The 19452-nt window shown below is 37.9% G+C and overlaps 2 long non-coding RNA genes across 2 annotated transcripts; both read left to right on the forward strand.

Moving 5' to 3' along the window:
• Positions 1-12391: 12391 nt before the first annotated feature.
• Positions 12392-18983, forward strand: LOC132040246 (uncharacterized). The gene is made up of 2 exons (XR_009410643.1): positions 12392-12894; positions 18629-18983. It is a non-coding gene; the product is annotated as an uncharacterized LOC132040246 (long non-coding RNA).
• On the forward strand, positions 13713-18622 carry LOC132040247 (uncharacterized). Its single transcript, XR_009410644.1, has 3 exons — positions 13713-14647; positions 17274-18370; positions 18460-18622. It is a non-coding gene; the product is annotated as an uncharacterized LOC132040247 (long non-coding RNA).
• Positions 18984-19452: the final 469 nt, after the last annotated feature.

Here is a 19452-nt window from a genome sequence, read left to right on the forward strand (position 1 = left end):
ATGATATAAGTCGAAAAACATGAGTAAAGATATAGTATTCTAGATATGGCAATCTCTAAAAACCGAAGCTTGAGAGGGTAGTCAGGAAAGAGTTTCTCAGTAAGATGGATTCCTAAGGTATCAAGTTCAAACCTACATCAAATGTAGCAAAGGTAGATGATCTATTCAGAGGAAATAAAGATGTATCATGACCTAGATAGATCTAAAAAAGAAATATTGCAGAGTTCATAGTCCGCTAATAAATAAACGGAAAGCCGGAAAGACCAAGGAACATATAGATATGTCATTGAGAAATGAAGGAATGATCAGTATGGATATTATAACTATAAGGAACTCGGGATAACCAGTTAGTGTGTTCTAGTTACCATTCCAATATTTAGATGGCCCCGTATGAAGCTCTATGTGGGCGAAAGTGTAGATCACCAATGGGATGGTTCGAAGTAGGGGAAAAAAAGTTATTGTGTTGGTTGTTGGTATTGTGATTTCAGACTAGGGATATAACCAGGAGAGATGCTGCCCGAATTTTGGCAGATTCTAAAGGGATTTAATGTGAAGACTTAAGATAAGCATATGACGATAAGCTTAATAATAGTATGAATTCTTTTGAATGTATATTTACGAGCTTGGGAGGATAAGCGTTAAGTAGTTAAGGAACGACAAGGTGTGTTAAGGCAAGTCCCTTTCTTTTTAAAGGAATGATTCTTTTCTTATGAACCCATACATGTTTTTCATAACATTCTTATTCCCAAAAGTTAGAAGTTCACGATTCTTAGAGTTTCTTATGATGCTAAAGATAAGTATGTTCCATGATGATAATGATGATGACCATGATTCCATTTTGGAGATTCCAAAGCTTATGGATTTGATGCTATTATGAGATTATTGAGCTTATTTTATAATTTCCTTTGTTTTATTCATTGTTGTTGATCTCACCTTATGATAATTGTTCCTTCAAGGTGAGATATAGCGATGATGATTGCTCCATAGTATAAATCGGAGGTTACCGACCTTACGTCACTCCGATAGAGTAGTAACATTTAATTCGGCTCTTGTGCATGTTATATAAATTTATATATGTGTAATTTAGATACTTACCGTGCCTTAACGGACGGGCAAGCTACTATACATATATTATCGCGCCTTAACGACCGTGCAAGATACTATATATATATTACCGCGCCTTACCGGCCGGGCAAGATACTATATATATACAACACCGAGGCTCAATGGCTAGGCAGGATACTATATATGTATATATGGAAAATTTTATTTTTTTTTTAAAAAAAGCTAAGCATGCACGACATCTGCCTAAAAAAAGGCATTCAGAGGCACAGGTTGATCTCTTTTATATTACTTTAACTTCATACTTTCATTATGCTGTATTTACTATGTTTTTTTGTTGCCTTACCTATTCAGTACATTTTCCGTACTGACACCCCTTCTCCTGGGGGTGCTGCATTCATTCCATGCAAGTTCGGATAGATAAGTTAGCGATCTAGATTCTTAGGGCTCCTGTCCAGCTGTTGTTGGTGCACTCTATTATCTCGGAGTTGCAGTCTATTTTGGTATGCTAGTTTGTTATGTATATTTGGGTATGGCGGGGCCCTGTCCCATCCTTTCTGTAGCTTTGTCGATTAGAGGTCTGTAGATAGTTATATGTAATTGGCATGTTATGTAGCCTTGTCGGCTCTTATTTCATTGTACAGCCTGCACAATGGCCTAGTTGGCTTGCACAGTTATTTTCAGTACGTATATATATGTGTTGGTGAGTTCTCGATGCAGAGTTCATTGTGTTGCTACTACAGAAGTCAGTATAGCTCAATTATGAGTCGCGTATGGGCCACCCTATTATTCAATAAGATCCAGGTACGAGTATAAGAGTGTCTGGTCATTAGAACTCAGGCAATCATCACGACTCATCGGTTTGTATTGTGACAGAAGTGGTATCAGAGCAGTTCTGTCCTAGGGTTGTCTATAGACCGTATCCGGTAGAGTCTTGTTTATGGGTGTGTTGTGCACCACACTTATAGATAGGAGGCTGCAGGGAATTTAGGATGTTTTCATTCTTTTTTTCTTAGATCGTGCGGTAGAGTTATGTGATAAGGATTCTTTTTCTAATGACCTGTTATGATTTCAGCGATGCCTCCGAAGAAAGCTACGGCTACCCAGAAGAGCAAGACAGTGATTGGAGAGGCTACTAGAAGGACTCCGCGGACTACCAGGGCCCGGGGCGAGTCTTAGAGTGAGACCCCATCTTAGACTTCGCATACCACGCCGGAGGAGAGCTTAGATGGGTGCCATCCTGGCCCGGCTCCGAGTATCGCCCCGCGTGCCTCAGTTCTTCGACGGTGCATTGAGTCAGGATATGCGGGATGCTATACAGTTGTTGACTAGATTGGTAGCTGCTCAGGCTCAGCTTCAGGGAGTTGGTGTTGATCAGGCAGACCGACTATTAGTGTGAGAGTCAAGTATTTTCTTAGTTTAGATCCCCCAAAATTCTCCTAGTTGAGGAAAAACATGGATCCCCAGGACTTTATTGATAACATGCTGAGGACTTTAAGAGTTATGTATGCCAATAAGGTCGACTTAGTAGAGTTGGCTTCTTAGAAGCTTTGTGATGTTGTGGTACAGTGGTACCAGGCTTGGGAGTTATCTAGGGAAGAGGATGCCCCTCCAGCAGTTTGGCAGGAGTTTTCAGAGGCCTTTATTCATCATTACTTACCGCCAGAAGTTCAACAGGCCCGAGCAGATAGGTTTTTGCATATTCAGCAGGACAGCATGAGTGTTCGGGAGTACAATGTGCTCTTTGATTCGTTGGCTAGATATACCCTACTTGTAGTGGCTGAGATGGAGGATCGAGTTCACCGCTTTGTGGTCGGCTTAGGGCCACATCTGATTGATGAGTGTATGAAAACTGCATTACAGCCAGTTATGGACATTTCTCGCAAACAGGCATATGCATAGAATCTGAAGGACCGTAAGCGTCAGCGAGGAGCAGAGCGTGAGCATGACCGAAGCCATAGTAAGAGCGCTAGATCTTTACATGTTACTGGTGAGTTTAAAGGAGGTCAGAGACAATAGTATTCTAGATATCCAGCTTATCCTGCAGTCAGTGCACCTCCGCAGTTTCGAGAATCTTAGTATGATAGAGTTACTCATTCCGGGCAAAGACAAAATTCTCGTACGACAGGTTCTCAATAGCAGCAGAGGGGCTTAGGATAGGAGATGCTACCTCCTTCGCGATGTGCTATTTGTGGTAAGAACCACTCGGGACTATGTCGTCAGGGTGCATGTTATACTTGTAGGGATCCTGGTCATTTTTCTAGGGAGTTTCTGATAAGAGTTGGAGGCGATATGACACAAACAGAGGGATCGATTGCTGCATTATCACCTTTGGTGCGTGCCCCAGAGCAAGGACTTCGGACATCTTCTTGTAGAGGTAGAGGCAGGGATGGAACATCTAGCTCCGACAGTGATCTGAGAGTCGCCACCTAATGTAACCATAGGTACATTGTCCGTTATATATATATATATAGGTGAGACCGGATGCTAGATCATTTTTATTGACCCTAAGTTTATGGGAAAACTGAGTTAGTAAATAAACTCTTAGACGTAGTTCCCCCCCCCCCCCCTGATGATTTCGTAATAGTTGGCATGGTATATAAAGATTAGGAGAAGGAGTATTGCGACTTAGTGGATCTATAGAACTAGAGGTATCGATAAGTGTCATGCTACCTTAGAATTGATTATGAGTCCTAACCGCTACGTAAATAGAAAAGGCAATACCCCGATGTTTAAGAGTAGCTTATTAGGGTGATCAAGTTAACCTTAGAAAACTACATGGAATAGCCATTAATAGGGTGGAGAAGAAAGATAGTCCATTCTTGTATCTAGAATGAGTATAACAGCGTCATATGGAGGTCAATACATGTGTTAGAAGGAATAAAGAGTGTCCAAGGGATGATTAGAAAAGCCGAGTACGATATATGACATTCAAGCATCTGCACTTGTCTTCACTTTTTGAGGGGAACCAAATTAGGATATCACCATTTCCAAGTACGTCAGATCTTAGTAGCAGTGCCAGTTGATTGCTCGAGGCATTGTTATGGTTGTTTAATATGGCCCTGTATGGCAAAGTATTGTTGGCTTGCTATAGGATGAATGAATAGTCTTGATGTTTCGTGAGTCCAACATTCAAGGACGAATGTTCCTGGGGAGGGGAGAGAGAATGTTACATCTTTCATTTTGATACGTCTTTAGTCCATGATGTATTTAAAATTCGTCTTTAAGATTATGAGATACTAGATATGCTCAACTGTTGCATATTAATAGCCAAGTTTAAGTATTACAAGTATTGGAAGGATTAGAGATTATATGAATCGACGACGAATGGAAAAGTGCATAATGCAACTTGATGCCACAAGTTGATGACTCGTCAATGTGTTGACGCTGCTCAGAGGCATGTTGTTACCCAACCACCTGAAAATCAGGGGCTGTGGCACAATGATGGGCCGTCGACACGTCGATGCCGTCATCGACCATGTCGACACCACCGTCCATTTGAGGCAGTGGACACCTTTGTCCCTTGATATATTAAGTTGGGGCTCGAATCTTTCTTCATATTTTTATCCAAACAGACCCTAATACTCCCTAAAGGCTATCCAAGACCCTCCAAGTGATTTTCCTCAAATTAAACCAAGTTTTCATCTTAAAAAGTTGGGAATTAGTTGGACGAACATTATGGTATTGATGCCTAAGTGTGTGGCTGATTTTTGAAGCTTGAAGCTAAGATCTTTATTGAGTTTTCTAGAGTTTAAGGTATGGTTCATTCTCTACTTATGTTAATTGAGTTGTTTATGGAAGAATTCCCTAATCTAAAGTGACGGAAATGGTGTTATGAAGGCATAAACTAGTTTGTTGGTTGGTGGCCTTGTGGGCTGTTTTTTATTAGATATTTGGAGAGATTCTCACTTGTTTAGGTTGCTATAAGTTGTTATTTTTGTTGGTGATGATGTGTATATTGTGGGCTGTTTTAGAGTTGGATTGGAGTAAGAATTATAGGGGAAATGCTGCCCGAATTTCGTTAAGTTCCATTCGTACTCCAAGTAGATTATAAGGGATGTAATGGTCTAATTGTGATTTATGTTATCTTAGCCCGAGAATTAGATTTGGACATTTAGATACACCTCAAAGTACGTAAGGCAAACCTTTCTTCGTTATTTTGGCTTGATTCATACGGAAACAAAGTATAGCTAAACATGTTCCATAACAATTTCCACTCTTAGAAGATGAGAAATGATTATTCATTGATACTCCATGTGGTTACCTTAAGTTCACAGTTGTTTGATTCTAAGTCCCGAATAATCTATACACGTTTACATGTTAACCTTTTAAATCCCAAAGGGCGCTGCCATAAGCTTCTATGTCCATACGTTATCTTCATGTTTAAGTCCCGAAGGGGACGTTCATAAGCATTCTCTGTTCATGCACTTCATATTAATGTTAAGTTATGCAAAAAGGGAAAGGGCTATGGCGTTATATACGCGCACCACCTGATTAGCTGGTATATGATGATCACGATGCCCGAAGGGGCCTATATGATATGATGCCCGATGTGGCGAAGATCGAAGTAGCGAATGGGTGAAGGTATATATATGCATATATGATATACACGTTCTTTTAAGAGATTATCATGCATACTCATGGCTCTTAGTGACAAGTTACAGTTCTGGTTGATTCTCGTATCCCTTCTGATTCATATTGTATTTACTATATCTTCTTGCTGCCTTACATATTCAGTACATTTTCCGTATTGACATCCTTCGCCTAGGGGTGTTGCATTCATGCCATGCAGGTTCGGATAGACAGGTTGGCGTTCCAGATTCTTAGGGCTCCTGTCCAGCGGTTGTTGGTGCACTCCATTGTCTCGGAGTAGCAATCTATTTTGGTATGCTAGTTTGATATTTATATTTGGGTATGGCGGGGCCCTGTAGCGTCCTTTATACAACTTTTTACTCCATTAGAGGTCTGTAGACAGTTGTATGTAGTTGGGATGTTATGTAGCCTTGTCGTTCTTATTTTGTTGTACTACCTGCACAGCAGCCTAGTTGGCCTGCACAATTATTTTCAGTACATATATATATGTGTTGGTGAGTTCTCGATGCAGAGTTCATTGTGTTGCTATTACAGAAGTCAATATAGCTCAATTATGAGTAGCGTATGGGCCACCCTATTATTCAGTAAGATCCAGGTACGAGTATAAGGGTGTCTGGTTAGTAGAAGTCAGGCACTCGTCGCGACTCATGGGTTTGGATGATGACAGTAATCTCATTGGCTGGTAAGATATCCCTTTTTCTGGTAGCTAGGCTTGGTCGTGAACGAATCTCATGGATGTGTTTGTGGGCTCAGCAAAACATTACCCCACTTACTTCTGACACCCCACAAATGTATTTGATGGTTTGATCCGTTGAGGGGGGATCAATCGGTTGTTTATTGTCCTTCATATAGGTATGCTTCCCTTTGTATGAGAGGAGATGGAAAGCTCCCCGGTTCAGGAGCCCAACCACTTTTAACTGCAAGGTGGGGCAGTTGGTCGTGTTGGTCTTTCTTTTATGGAAGCCGCAGTATTTGTCAGCATTCATGGTTTCACAAGTCACTTTGATATAGGCCATGCTATTGTGTTTCCCATTCATTTGAGTGTATGGATTGGTCCTCCTATGTCGACGCTGATGTTATATTCATCAATCCTGGGAGTTTAGATCTCTCGTGGGCGACCCTGGGGCTAATTTTTGGTTGGATATGGCTCGTTTATCCTAGTTATGGTTCACTTTCACGCGAGCCATAAAGCTACGTCGAATTTGTGGCCTCTTTTGGATTTATTGTTGCCACATAATTTATAAAGGAAATTAGGTAAACCACGTTAAAGGGTTATTCAAACAAAGAGAAATCCTTCTAAACCAGAGTTCGAGGTAAAGGTTCTGGTGATTCCTCGGGGAAGGAGTTAAGACACCACGATATTAAAAATCCATAGAACACGGTTGACCTTCGAGCTTCAATGCGTGATTTGTAATTACTTGCTTAAAAAGAGTTTAACATCTTGTATACAAAGTCATGACATATCATAAAATTGTTTCGTAAAACTAAAAGTCCGTTTATTTCCTTTAAAAAGAGTTAATACATATAAGGTTTTTTAAATAGCTATTCCACTTTCCGAACAAAAACACACTCAAGATTTCCCTTAAGTAGAGTTCGACTTAATATAGTCCTAAGTTTTATATCCTATTCATCCTTATAAGTTTGGAAAATTATTGCATGTATAGATGCTTTGCAAATATGCCTCAAAAATCATATAATCTTACTAAAAGTGTACTTTCATTTATAAGCTATGAAATCAACTTTTCCCTTTTTATTTGAAGGTCAACCACATTCTTTGTCCTAATCCCTTTCCCTAAACTTAGACTAAGTTGAAATCACTTTATTTATTTAACTCAAGGCGGACCAACCCCAAAAGACTTTATCCTGGAAAACTAATTAAGTCATTTGAACCGTTTGAAATCTTTTCCAATAAAACATTTTTTTTAAACTATTCTTTCTTTGATCCTTTTTGAAAATTCCTAAGTTAACAAAAAGTGAGTAAAATGCTCCACTGTTTTTCATGAGGAGGAAAAATTATCTCTTTTGTAAAGAGGAAAGTTATCTCTTTTGTCATTTTTTTGAAAGGATGGATATTCTTTATCTTTCTGTTGGGTCCAAGTTTGAAAAATGTTTGGTTTCCTATCTAGAATATCATTTTGCCTATATCATCTAAGTCATATCCATAGGGGTTCCAACATTCACAAGCATTCATTACAATGTATTTCATAAACACATGCACAAAATTAAAAAGAAAGGAAGGCTGATGGGCCTACCGAGCCCACCAGTTAACTATTTTCACCCATGATTGGGCCTTCAAGATTTGACTCGTAATCGATCAAGAAACGAAAGGGAGTCAAGAAACGAAAGGGAGTTGGGCCTCTGGCCCAACAATCAGAAAGTTATGCAGATGCGACCCAAGTGGCCCTCGCTATACAAAAGGAGAGGGGAAAAGGAAGATAATGGTTAGAAGCAGCTAAGCTTAGAAAACTTACTTGACAAATATACTTAACATACATCATCATTCAAATGTAGTCACATACACACAAAACCACATCAGTGGTGTACATGCATATTAAAAATGTATACTGCCAAAGTAAGCCTAACTAGATGCTAACAGATCCAACAAACAAGAAAGTGTCACGAATAAGGAAACCCAATCAGTTCAACAAGTACATGAAAGCCTGGGCCCAAGCGCATTTATGCAAGTGACAGAAATTAAGAAACAGGTTCAAATGAGTAGAAGTAGGTTCAAAGACCTCATGATATGCCATTAGCATGCACGATATTAACTCTAATATATATATATATATATATATATATATATATATATATATATATATATATATATATATATAGAGAGAGAGAGAGAGAGAGAGAGATACACACACCACGGTATGCATGAATCGTATATCCCGTATTCCTCATGTATATCATATCGACCAACACAAATTAGAGGTAGAGAGAGGAGCAAGGCAGAGGACCTTCTCATAGATTCACACAATATATCAGATATATACATACATATACATTTTCATACACTTCATCATCTAAGGTGAAGGTATGAGGACTATGATAACATGCTTGTTGTCATATTTGACTCAAATCACTTCCACAGATGCACACAATTACATGCAACCATAAGAAGGCTAAGAAATAGCAATTGTGAACAAAGGTGAATATTCATATTTGACTACCAGCCTAGTATACTCAGAGTGGGAGAAGAGACATAATACTAACATACTCTCTGACTATAAGAGAACCAATGTCAGACTAAAGCTCAAGCAGAAAATGACATTTTATTAGGGAACTAGAGGATGACATGTCATTCCCAATCAAAATATAATTTTCATAACACACACTATGGCAATCACAAAGAACAACCTGATACAGTCCTGACCATGCAATAGATAAAGAGCAGCAAACACAATTTAAAGGGTAGTTCAATACAACAAATAAGGAAAACAAAGTTGGATGACACAAGCAATGACTATAAATGACATACAACTCTATTTTCCCTTTAATCATTTTTTGATAGTTGGAAACCCCCTAGTTTTAAGTTCCCCCTTTAACCTATCATTTGACACTTATACCAGTCATGACACTTAACTTTACTCAAAATGGGGTCTGTTTTAGGATGGAAAGTCCCTTTTATCCATCATTCTTATCAAAACAGTAACAAGACAATATTTAGTAACAAAACACAGTTATGAAGAGAAAGGAAGGACGCAGAGTCACATAGTGGTTCATGTGAGCCTAAAACTCATCATATCATATAAGCCTATACAACTGTAACGACCCTCTCGGTCGTCATAAGAAATGTAGGATCACTCCACCAAATAGAACCTTCCCAAGGGTATAACGAGCTAATAGAAACTCAATTGTATAAGTCTAAGAATTAAAAATTTTACTTGTTTGTGATTGTTGTGTGATTTTGTTGACTTCATCAGGAGGTGACATAGGAAATTAGAACCCCGTTGGGAATTCTGAGGCCACAGGTGGATTCGTATGATGTTTTTATGTATATGTGCATGTTTTGTTTGTAATTGTGATGCCTCGGATGAAATGTTGGGTGATAGAGTGGAAAACTAGGCAAAGCTTCAAGCTTACTGCCCAATTTGTAAAGCTGTGGCAGGGTGTGTACCGCTACAGCGGTACCGCTATAGAGGTGAACGCTTCGCCGCAAGGGTTGGCTATTGCTCATATGTCTGCCGTGGCGGGCAATGTCCCACTATGGTGATGTCGCTATTGCGGAACATGGGCTGCCATAGCAGTGGTCAGATTTCTCTTGGTCCGTTATAGCGGGAAATTGGTTGCTATAGCAAGACCGCTGCAAAGGGTAAATTGACCGTCGTAGCAGTCTACGGGGGTCAGAATACCGTGTTTTAAACACTTAGTCCCACACTCTTTATTCATAAAACTCTAACAAAGTTCCCCACAAGCACCTAGACTGAAATTCCAATCTAGGGCAAGAATACCCTTGAGAGGTAAGTCTCATCCATCCCTTTCAGTCATTCCGTATCGTCTTCATGATTATCATCCCTTTTATGGGTTTTCAATGGTGAAATTAGTAATAGTAACCCTAGAAATTAATAAACCTTTTATACTTGACGGGTTATGATTGTTATCACTTATTTATCATCTAATGGCTTTGGTTAACTCCTCTTATTCATGAACTGGACCTTTAGAGCCATGAACTATGTGAATTGAGACCTAGGGTTCCATAAAAGTGGTAGCTTGGACATGAAAACTGCTTGTAATTGGGGTGTTGATTAAATATTGTTATAGTTGATAGTTAGTGATTATTAAGGCCCTTACTAGGTTATTTTACGCCTAAAAATCATTCACTTATTGGAATGGGCTAAAGGGAGGGGTGTCTTGCATTGATTTTGTGACTAGAATAATTGTGACTCATTGAGCATTCTAATGTCTACACTTTGAGCGTTTTGAGGTTTTACGCAAGGAAAAATCTTTAGCAGAGTGATTCGAGTTGTTCCAAAGACTACGTTTGAGGTGGGTTGCGGTCTACTTGAGTTAGACTTTGATTAGTTAATTGTATGTGTTGTGAATTCATTAGGAGAAAGCACACCTAGTCTTCATGCATGATATTGTGTGTTTGAACTCCTATGTGCAATCTATTGAGTGACTGTGTGGGCTTCGTGCCACTATTCATGTGTGTTGAATCTACAGTTGATGTTGTTGTGATAAGAATTTAATATGATCTTCTTGGTGAAATTGTGACACGAAATGATGAATTGAGCATTCATAATAGAGGGTAAGAAATGATGTTATGCATGGATATATAAAAAGGCACCAATGTGACCTAGACTATGGGCTCATGGTCCGAGGTTCGTTCTAAAAATGAGAGATACATTGATATGGCCCGCATTCGAGGTTCATTCAGGAGAGAAGGTTTATGGTCGGGTCCGATGAGTATCTGGAACGAGTGATACATGGACACCATGGGTCTCCTGCAGGTCATGACTACTGAGCAGTGATATCAGTTAACATATGTGTACAAAGGAGTATGGTTATTGGGGTAGACTTATTCCCGTTTGTGGTTTTCGTTGATTTGATCTCTTGCTTGGTGATTATTCATGGTTGACTCGTTGTTGTTTATTTATTTCATGTCTGTTGGCTAGCTTGTTTATTCTATTGATTTTATGAGATATGCATGATACTAATCTTAGTCGGCCTATGATATCTACCGGCATATAGTGTTTGTACTGATACTACCTTGTTGCATTCTTTTTAGTGCACATTGTGATATAGAGACTGCTACCCGCCCTCATATTTAGTGTTGAGGACGTTGCTGACAGATTTAGGGTGAGCTTCTATCAATGCAAGGCCACCAAAAGATCTTCCTCTAATGATGTCCATTTCCTATTCTGGACATTATGGTTATTTGTTAGAAAGATTTCATTCGTCGACATGTTTTAGATTTGAGTCCTTGTACGATGACTTTCGGATTGTGGGAAAATTGTAATAGTTAGGACTTCCGCACTTACTTCATTATTTTATGGCATGACTTTTTTTGATTATCTTATGTTTGAATGAGTAATAACTGATTGAATTGGCTAATATAAAGATAGACTTGAATAGATGACTTGTGTGTTGGTTCGCCCACTGTGGGTTAGTCGGGTGCCGCCCGGAGGGTCGGGTCGTGACGTTGTCGGGTATCGCAGCTTTAGGTTCGTCGATCTCGACCTACAAGGACATGTCTAGTAGAGTCTTGCGGATCGGTATGGAGATGTCTGTACTTATCTTCGAGAGGCTACCGGACACTAGGAAAATTTCCTTTTCTTTCTTTCTTTCTTTCTTTCGTGCTACTTGATTCCAATTGATATCTGATGATTCATATTGGTATCTAACTGTCCTGCACTCTCTCGCAGATGGTGAGAACACACGTGGCAGTAACCAGAGGAAGAGGTGGAGGCAGAGGAGTTGGTAGAGCGGCGGTCCCAGTTGGGGGCGGAGTCCCAGTAGTTGATCCCATGCCTCCAAAGGGTTCCTAATTTGGCCGTAGGAGATGCAGCCGCACCAGCCTCCAGCCTGGGCGTTAAGATTTCCCACCAGAGCCGCAAATGCTCCGGTAGGCTGGGCATAAATGGTTCAAACCGAAAAAACCGACCGAACCGAACCAAATTTAATTTTGGTTTTGGTTTTTTCAATTTATTCGGTTCGATTTAAATTTATAAGATTTCAACAATTCGGTTCGGTTTCGGTTTATGCAAAATTTAATTCGGTTAAACTAAAAAATCAAATTTTAACAAGCCTTTTTTTTCTTGAAACATATATTATACATATATATTGGGCTTTTGCCCTTAAATAATAAACTAAAAGGCCCAAATCCCAATCCCAATCCTAATATAAAAATATCCAAGTCCAACCAAATTATTGATACTGTATCCAACTATCCATCTAATATCATCTACCCAAGCAAAAAAAAATTACTTCTACTCATCTTCTTTCAGCTACTCAAAAGTCAAAACCCTATCCATCTGTGGTTCACTCAAAACTCAAAGTAATCAAAATCCATCGGGAACGGATTCCTCATCAAACTCGGAGACTGTACCTGAAGTCCTGAATTGATCTTTCTAGCAATGCATTCTTAATCTTGTCCACTACAGTGAGAGGAGACCAAATTAGCAAACCAATTGCTCTCTACTTGTCATCTACTCATCTTCGGCTAGGGGTTTACTTGCTCTCTTCTAACTTGTCATCTTCAACTTGTTGTCTTCCATCTTCAGCTAGGGTTCTTAAGTAAGTTTCTTTTTTGCTTTTTCGTTTGGAATTTTTGAAATACAGAACAGTTAATCAAAAGGGTTTGAGATGCATTTTGTTCATGATTCTTGAATTATTTGTTTGTCCATGTTGGATTTTTAGTAGTAGCCTTTTGTGTTTTGGCCTGTGGATTCGTAGAACACTGAAGTAAATTGTAATTAGTTTGGTCTCCTCGCTCGAGTACTTGTGTCGTTGTGTGCTCGTTAGTTTTTTTGTCTTCTCGCTCGATTACTTGTGTGCTCGCTTGTTGAAATTGGCCTTGGCTACTGTAATGTTAGTGTTTTTGTGGTTGATTTGAGAAAAGATCTATGACATTATGATGGTCTGGTAGTTTTAATCAATTAAGTGTGTATTTTTGTTATTGATTTTAATTTGAGGGTTTTCTTAAAGAATGAAACTCAAATTAACATAGGTTGCTATTTGCTAATGAAGCTCAAAGCTAAAGCTGAAGTTTTGATGTATTAGCTGATTTAGCTACCTATGTCAACAAGGATTAAGTTACAGTTATAACTTAAAAGAGCTAAAAGTACTATTTTTCCATTTCCACTAGAACTTAACAGGTAATAACTTAAGTTTATATAGAATTTAAGTTACTGTTATAACTTAAGAGTTAAGAGTGCTACTTTCATTTCCACAAGAACTTAACAACAGTTTGTAACTTAAGCTTACATAGAATTTAACAGTGTATAACTTAGGTTTATAACTTCTGATTGTGCTCACTACCCAGTTATATTCACTTATTCAGTGTAGCCATGCTCAACATTTAAATGTTCTATTCTTCTTGTTTATTTTCATAGATGGGTAAAAATGAAAGTAGGCTAAGTGAAGGTAGGGGGCTTCAAATGAAAACATACCTAACACTTTATGTCCAAGTCCAGTTGAATCTGAATCTGAATATGAAGTTGAAGCTTCAAAGAAAAGAAAAATCATGGAACCTAGAGCTGGTTGTTGGAAGCATTTTGAAAGGGTAGTTGTCGATGGAGCTCATAGAGCAAAATATATGTATTGTGGGAAAACTTATGCAGCTGCAACAAAAAAAATGGTACATAATCATTTGAAGAAGTGTCCTAATCTTCCCCACCCTGTAGATGATAGTCAAACACACATAAGTTTTCTGCCTTCTTCAATTGGGGCAAAGGAAGGGGTGATTAGCAATTGGATATTTGACCAAGAAAAAAGTAGGAGAGCTTTAGCTAAAATGGTAATTATTGATGAGTTGCCATTTAATTTTGTTGAAAAGGAAGGTTTTAAAAGTTTTATGGCAGTCACCGTGCCACAATTCCAGATTCCTTCTTGTAGGACCTTGACAAGAGATTGTTTTGATCTCTATAGTGAAGAAAGACAAAAGTTGAAGAAGATTTTCAAAGAAGCACATCCAAAAATTTGTCTTACGACAGATACTTGGACATCTATACAAAGAATCAACTACATGTGTCCGGCGGCTCATTTTATTGATAGAAACTGGAAATTGCATAAAAGAATTATAAATTTTTGTCCTATTTCTAGCCATAAGGGTGATGATATGGCGGCTGCGATTACTAATTGCTTGTTTGAATGGGGTTTTGATAGTGTATTTACTATTACGGTTGATAATGCTAGTTCCAATGATGTAACCGTGAAAGAAGTGTCAAAACAATTGAATAATTAGGGAACTAATATAATGGAGGGTAAACACTTTTATGTGAGGTGTATAGCTCATATACTTAATCTTATTGTGCAATATGGGTTGAAGGTGTCACGACCCAACCCCGTAGGCCGCGACTAGTGCCCGAGCTGGACACTCGTATACACACCTGTTAGCTATAAGCAGCCCATAACTAGCATGATAAGGAACTTATATAAAAAGGCAAGACGTCGTCTCAAAACTCGTCACATATATATACATATCACAAAGAACTCCGTCTCCCGAGGGTTACAACTCTCAACAGATAACATCGTACATAAGCCGGCGAGGCTATCATAACATGTGGGAACGTCCCAACTATATACATGCAAGCCGACAAGGCTGCCACTACATACAGTATCCCAAAACATATATACATACGCAAGCCGACAAGGCTGCCACTACGAATGGGAACGTCCCAAAACATAAGTCATATATACACAACTAAACAACAACTATATACAGACCCACACATATGTCTACAGACCTCTAAGAGTAACAACAGTATCATATGACGGGACAGGGCCCCGCCGTACCCCTGGACAGACACATATATACAACAAAAAGGATCTGTACCAAAAAGCTAGACTCCGGAACAAGAGAGCACTCCAAGATAGCTGAATAAATATCCTAAGTTGGCGGATCACCAAAATAAGCGTCTGTACCTGCGGGCATGAAACGCAGCCCCCGAAGAAAAGGGGTCAGTACGGAATATGTACTGAGCATGTAAAGCATGAAATACAAGAAATGTGATCATACTGAAATAAGGAGTATAGAAAACTAGCACAATAACCAGAAAACCACAAGGCTTGCCTTTGAAACATAAATCATGCGTGTCAATATCATACCCAACTCATTATGGGACTTAGTGACATAATTAGATAATCATCCTGTACATATGCATATATAACGTGTCCCGGCCCTCTAGTGAGGGACTCGGTAAATAAAATCATCATATGCCATCCTGGACGCCATCCCCGTATCATCATATCATCATGTCATCATATCATCATATACATATACATATAACGTGTCCCGGCCCTCTAGTGAGGGACTCGGTGAACAATGCAGTGAAACTGTGCACGATAACATACCCGGCCCGGGACTCGGTGAAAGAAGTAATAACAAAGATGCACGAGCAGAGTAGTGAGAAATCATATGCATATAAATCATCTTTTGAGACTCAATAGATAAGTAGATTAATCAACGCTCGAGTATCAGTATAAAAGTCACACTCAGTACTCTTTGAATGTCATTACAAACTATGTCAGATAACGCCTCAGGGATCATAGACATGTATCAAGTTAATACGAGACAACTTATAAAAGTTATGGTCATTAGTCAATATAGAGTTTTTTAGGAATAGAAACTTTCATGTATCATTTACTACCCGATCATATACAAAGCTCGAGGGCAGTAGTTCGACTATTTTAAGAATTCTAATATCAAGAAGTGAATAAGAATCATAAAATATGCTCGGAACTTATGAATAGAATTACCCCAAAGCTCATATCTTATCTTACTTACATCTAGGACATGCCAAAAGAAAGAAGGGATAGGCTTTACATACCTGTTAGCGACTACTCGTGAATCCGTTCGCCTCGTCGTTCTCTTAGCCTATTTAATATAAGAGTAACGTTATCGTTAGTAGTTACACTGTCTAGTTCACCAATCCATAGCCCATTGTTTATAGGACTTATCTTTTAGCTCACACATTCTCGTTTTAAGGTTTTCCTATTAGCTATAGACTTAACGAAAATCGGGCAGCACTTCCCCTATATACTCGCCTATCCCGAATTTCCAATTACCCTCCTGCTAACACAGAAACACCAACCATAACATATGAATATAATCATACCTTCAACTCTTGCAATTCAATAAGAATAACAACATATTCATATCAACACAACTTCAACCTTAACTTTCTAATTCTTTCATTCCTTCACCATATAATCCGTGATAACAACAACTATAATGCAACTTAAAATTAATTCTCCTTGCCTAATTAGAACAGCCCCTACACGGCTCAATTTATTTTTTTACATCAACATTTATAACTCCTTATATTCATCACACAACTACCAATTTATACAAACTTAAATTGTCTCCAAAATGTGTATAAAAGAGGTCAAATCTTTACCTTAATCAACTTGACTCCAAGGAGCAATTCACGTTGAAATTCTTGAAGGTGTATAACACCTTAAAATCTTAATTTTTCTCCTTCACTCTCTCAATGCTCGGCCCAAGCATTCATGGCCGAGAGCTTCCCCTTTTTTTTTCTTCAATTCTTTCTTGTTCTTTGTTCTTGATTCAACTAAGGTATGGATTGTGATTTAATGAGTCATTTTTATGATATATATGTGAGCCTCCCAAGCCCTACACCCCCCCTTATGTGTCATCTTTTCTCTTCTTTTTTTTTTTTTTAAAAAAATATCGGGTGGGGCCCACTTTGTTAATTAATCTTAATTAATTTACTTAATCACTCATTCTTGCTTAATAATATAATCCCAATTAGTTAATCCCTAATCTCCCATAATATATATATAGACCAAATAAAATTTATAAGCACTTTGTGCATTAAAATAAAATCGGAGGTTAAAAGTCTCTACCTCGTATCCCAAAATAGTCTTGTCTTAAACTTGTCGCGATTAGCTTACAATATCCCAATGTACATAAATACGGGATATAACAGAAGGAAAGTGGTGATTCTATCAAGCGAGTTAGACAAGCCGTGAGATACATTAGGCAATCACCTGCAAGACTAAGAAAGTTCAAAGAATTTTGTGAATCTCAATTGATAACTTGTAACAAATCATTAAGTTTAGATGTTCCTACTCGATGGAACTCTACATACTTGATGCTTGATACAACACAATATTTTGAGCTTGCCTTTGAAAGATATGGTTATCATGATGTTGGATTCTTGGATTATCTTCGTACTTGTATTTGTGAAGATGGAACTCATGCAGGTGTTCTCACAAGTTTTGATTGGCAAAATGTGAAGACAATGTGCACTTTATTGAAATTATAGAGCTTGATCTTATTTTGAAAGAGATGATGCAAACTGAAGATGCTAGTTTGAAATTAATATCAACAAGAATGAAAGAAAAGTTCAAGAAGTATTGGGGTGAACCAGATAAAATGAACAAAATGATTTTTTTTTTTTTTTTGCATCTGTGTTGGATGCCCATAACAAGCTTCAATATGTTCCTTTTGCAATGAAGGATATGTTTGGAGAAGAACCGGGAAGAAACTAATTGGTGAAGTGAGTAAAGATATGCATTCTTTGTTTGATTATTATGGTAAGAAAAGATCAAAAGGCTCTCTCCCTGCATCATCTTCACCTACTTCATCTGTCATCTCATTGAGTACATCTAGTGTGAGAGGTTATGGCTACTTTCAAAGAAGAGGAACAATGAGAATGAAATAATTATTTGAGAGGCAAAAAGAAGTTAGTGGAGGTTTAGGTAGTAAATCGGAGTTAGATAGATATCTTGGTGAAGATATTGAGCCAGAGTCGGACAGGTTTAATATATTAGAGTGGTGGCAAGTTCATGAACCGAGATTTCCTATTCTTGCGGAGATGGCTCGTGATGTGTTAGCCATTCCCGTTTCATGTGTTGCATCAGAAAGTGCATTCAAAGACAGGAGGTCATATTCTTGATCCCTTTAGGAGTTCCTTGACTTCTAAACTAGTGCAATCTCTTATTTGTCTTCAAGATTGGCTTAGAAGTGAACCTATTCATAATAATATTGAGGAAGGTTTAGAGTATCTTAAGAAGCTTGAACTTGGTAAGTTTTTGTGTTTTGTATGTTCATTATATTGAAAATAATTTTCTTATTTATGATGCATAGCAAGTTCTTACATATATCTTTTTTAGATATGGTTAGTTCTGGAAAAAGAATGTAGTATTGTGGAAATATAGTTGCAACTAGTTTCATGTGTGGTAAGTAGAAAACTTCTATATATAACATGTTTAAGTATATGTCCTTGATTTATTTTATTATCATTGTGTTTGACTTATAATTATGTTTTCTTTTGTTGTAAAGGTTTGATCATGCCGCCTAAATGTCTATCACTTGTTTGGGATCACTACGAAATGGTGGAGGAAATTGAAGGAGTGCGCATGATGAAATGTTTCCATTGTGGTCAAATTTACCATTGTCACTTGAGGCGAAATGGGATTGAAGGTCTATGGAGACATGTTTAGATATGTCTTGAAAAATAACAAGGAATGCCACTGATGCTACAAGTTACTTTTGAAGTTTAGAATTTAGACTATGCAGTTATAACTTATGATATTGATGTTTAATTATGCACTTGGTGTTGATGACTGTTGCTTGCTGCTTTAATTCAAAACTTTAGACTGTTCTAACTTTAAATGGTGTGTGATTTGTGACTGCTGATTTGGTGTTGATGACTGTGTGAGTTGTGACTATATTATATATATATATATATATATATATATATATATATATATATATATATATATATATATATATTTATTGGATGTCTCGTGTGTATATATATATATATATATATATATATATATATATATATATATATATATATATATATATATATATATATATATATAGACTAGGTATTCTCCTCATAGCTGTTTCCATGGTGTTGTAGAAGTAATTGTCACCATGGTGTAGGTTCTGTGATTGCAGGAAAACCTTGAAATACAGGAGGAAATGTAACTTGAGGAGTTCCCTTGCAATTCTATAGTCTGGGAGCTATATATTGGTTATTAGATTCTCGCAAGCAGTGTACTCGACAATCTTATGTAAATGGCAGGAATGAACATTTCAACTTTGTATGATGCACTCGTGCACTATATTCCTGGATCATGTTGTTTTTTGAGAGA

The sequence above is a fragment of the Lycium ferocissimum genome, chromosome 12 (assembly GCF_029784015.1).
Source record: "Lycium ferocissimum isolate CSIRO_LF1 chromosome 12, AGI_CSIRO_Lferr_CH_V1, whole genome shotgun sequence".
NCBI lineage: Eukaryota > Viridiplantae > Streptophyta > Magnoliopsida > Solanales > Solanaceae > Lycium > Lycium ferocissimum.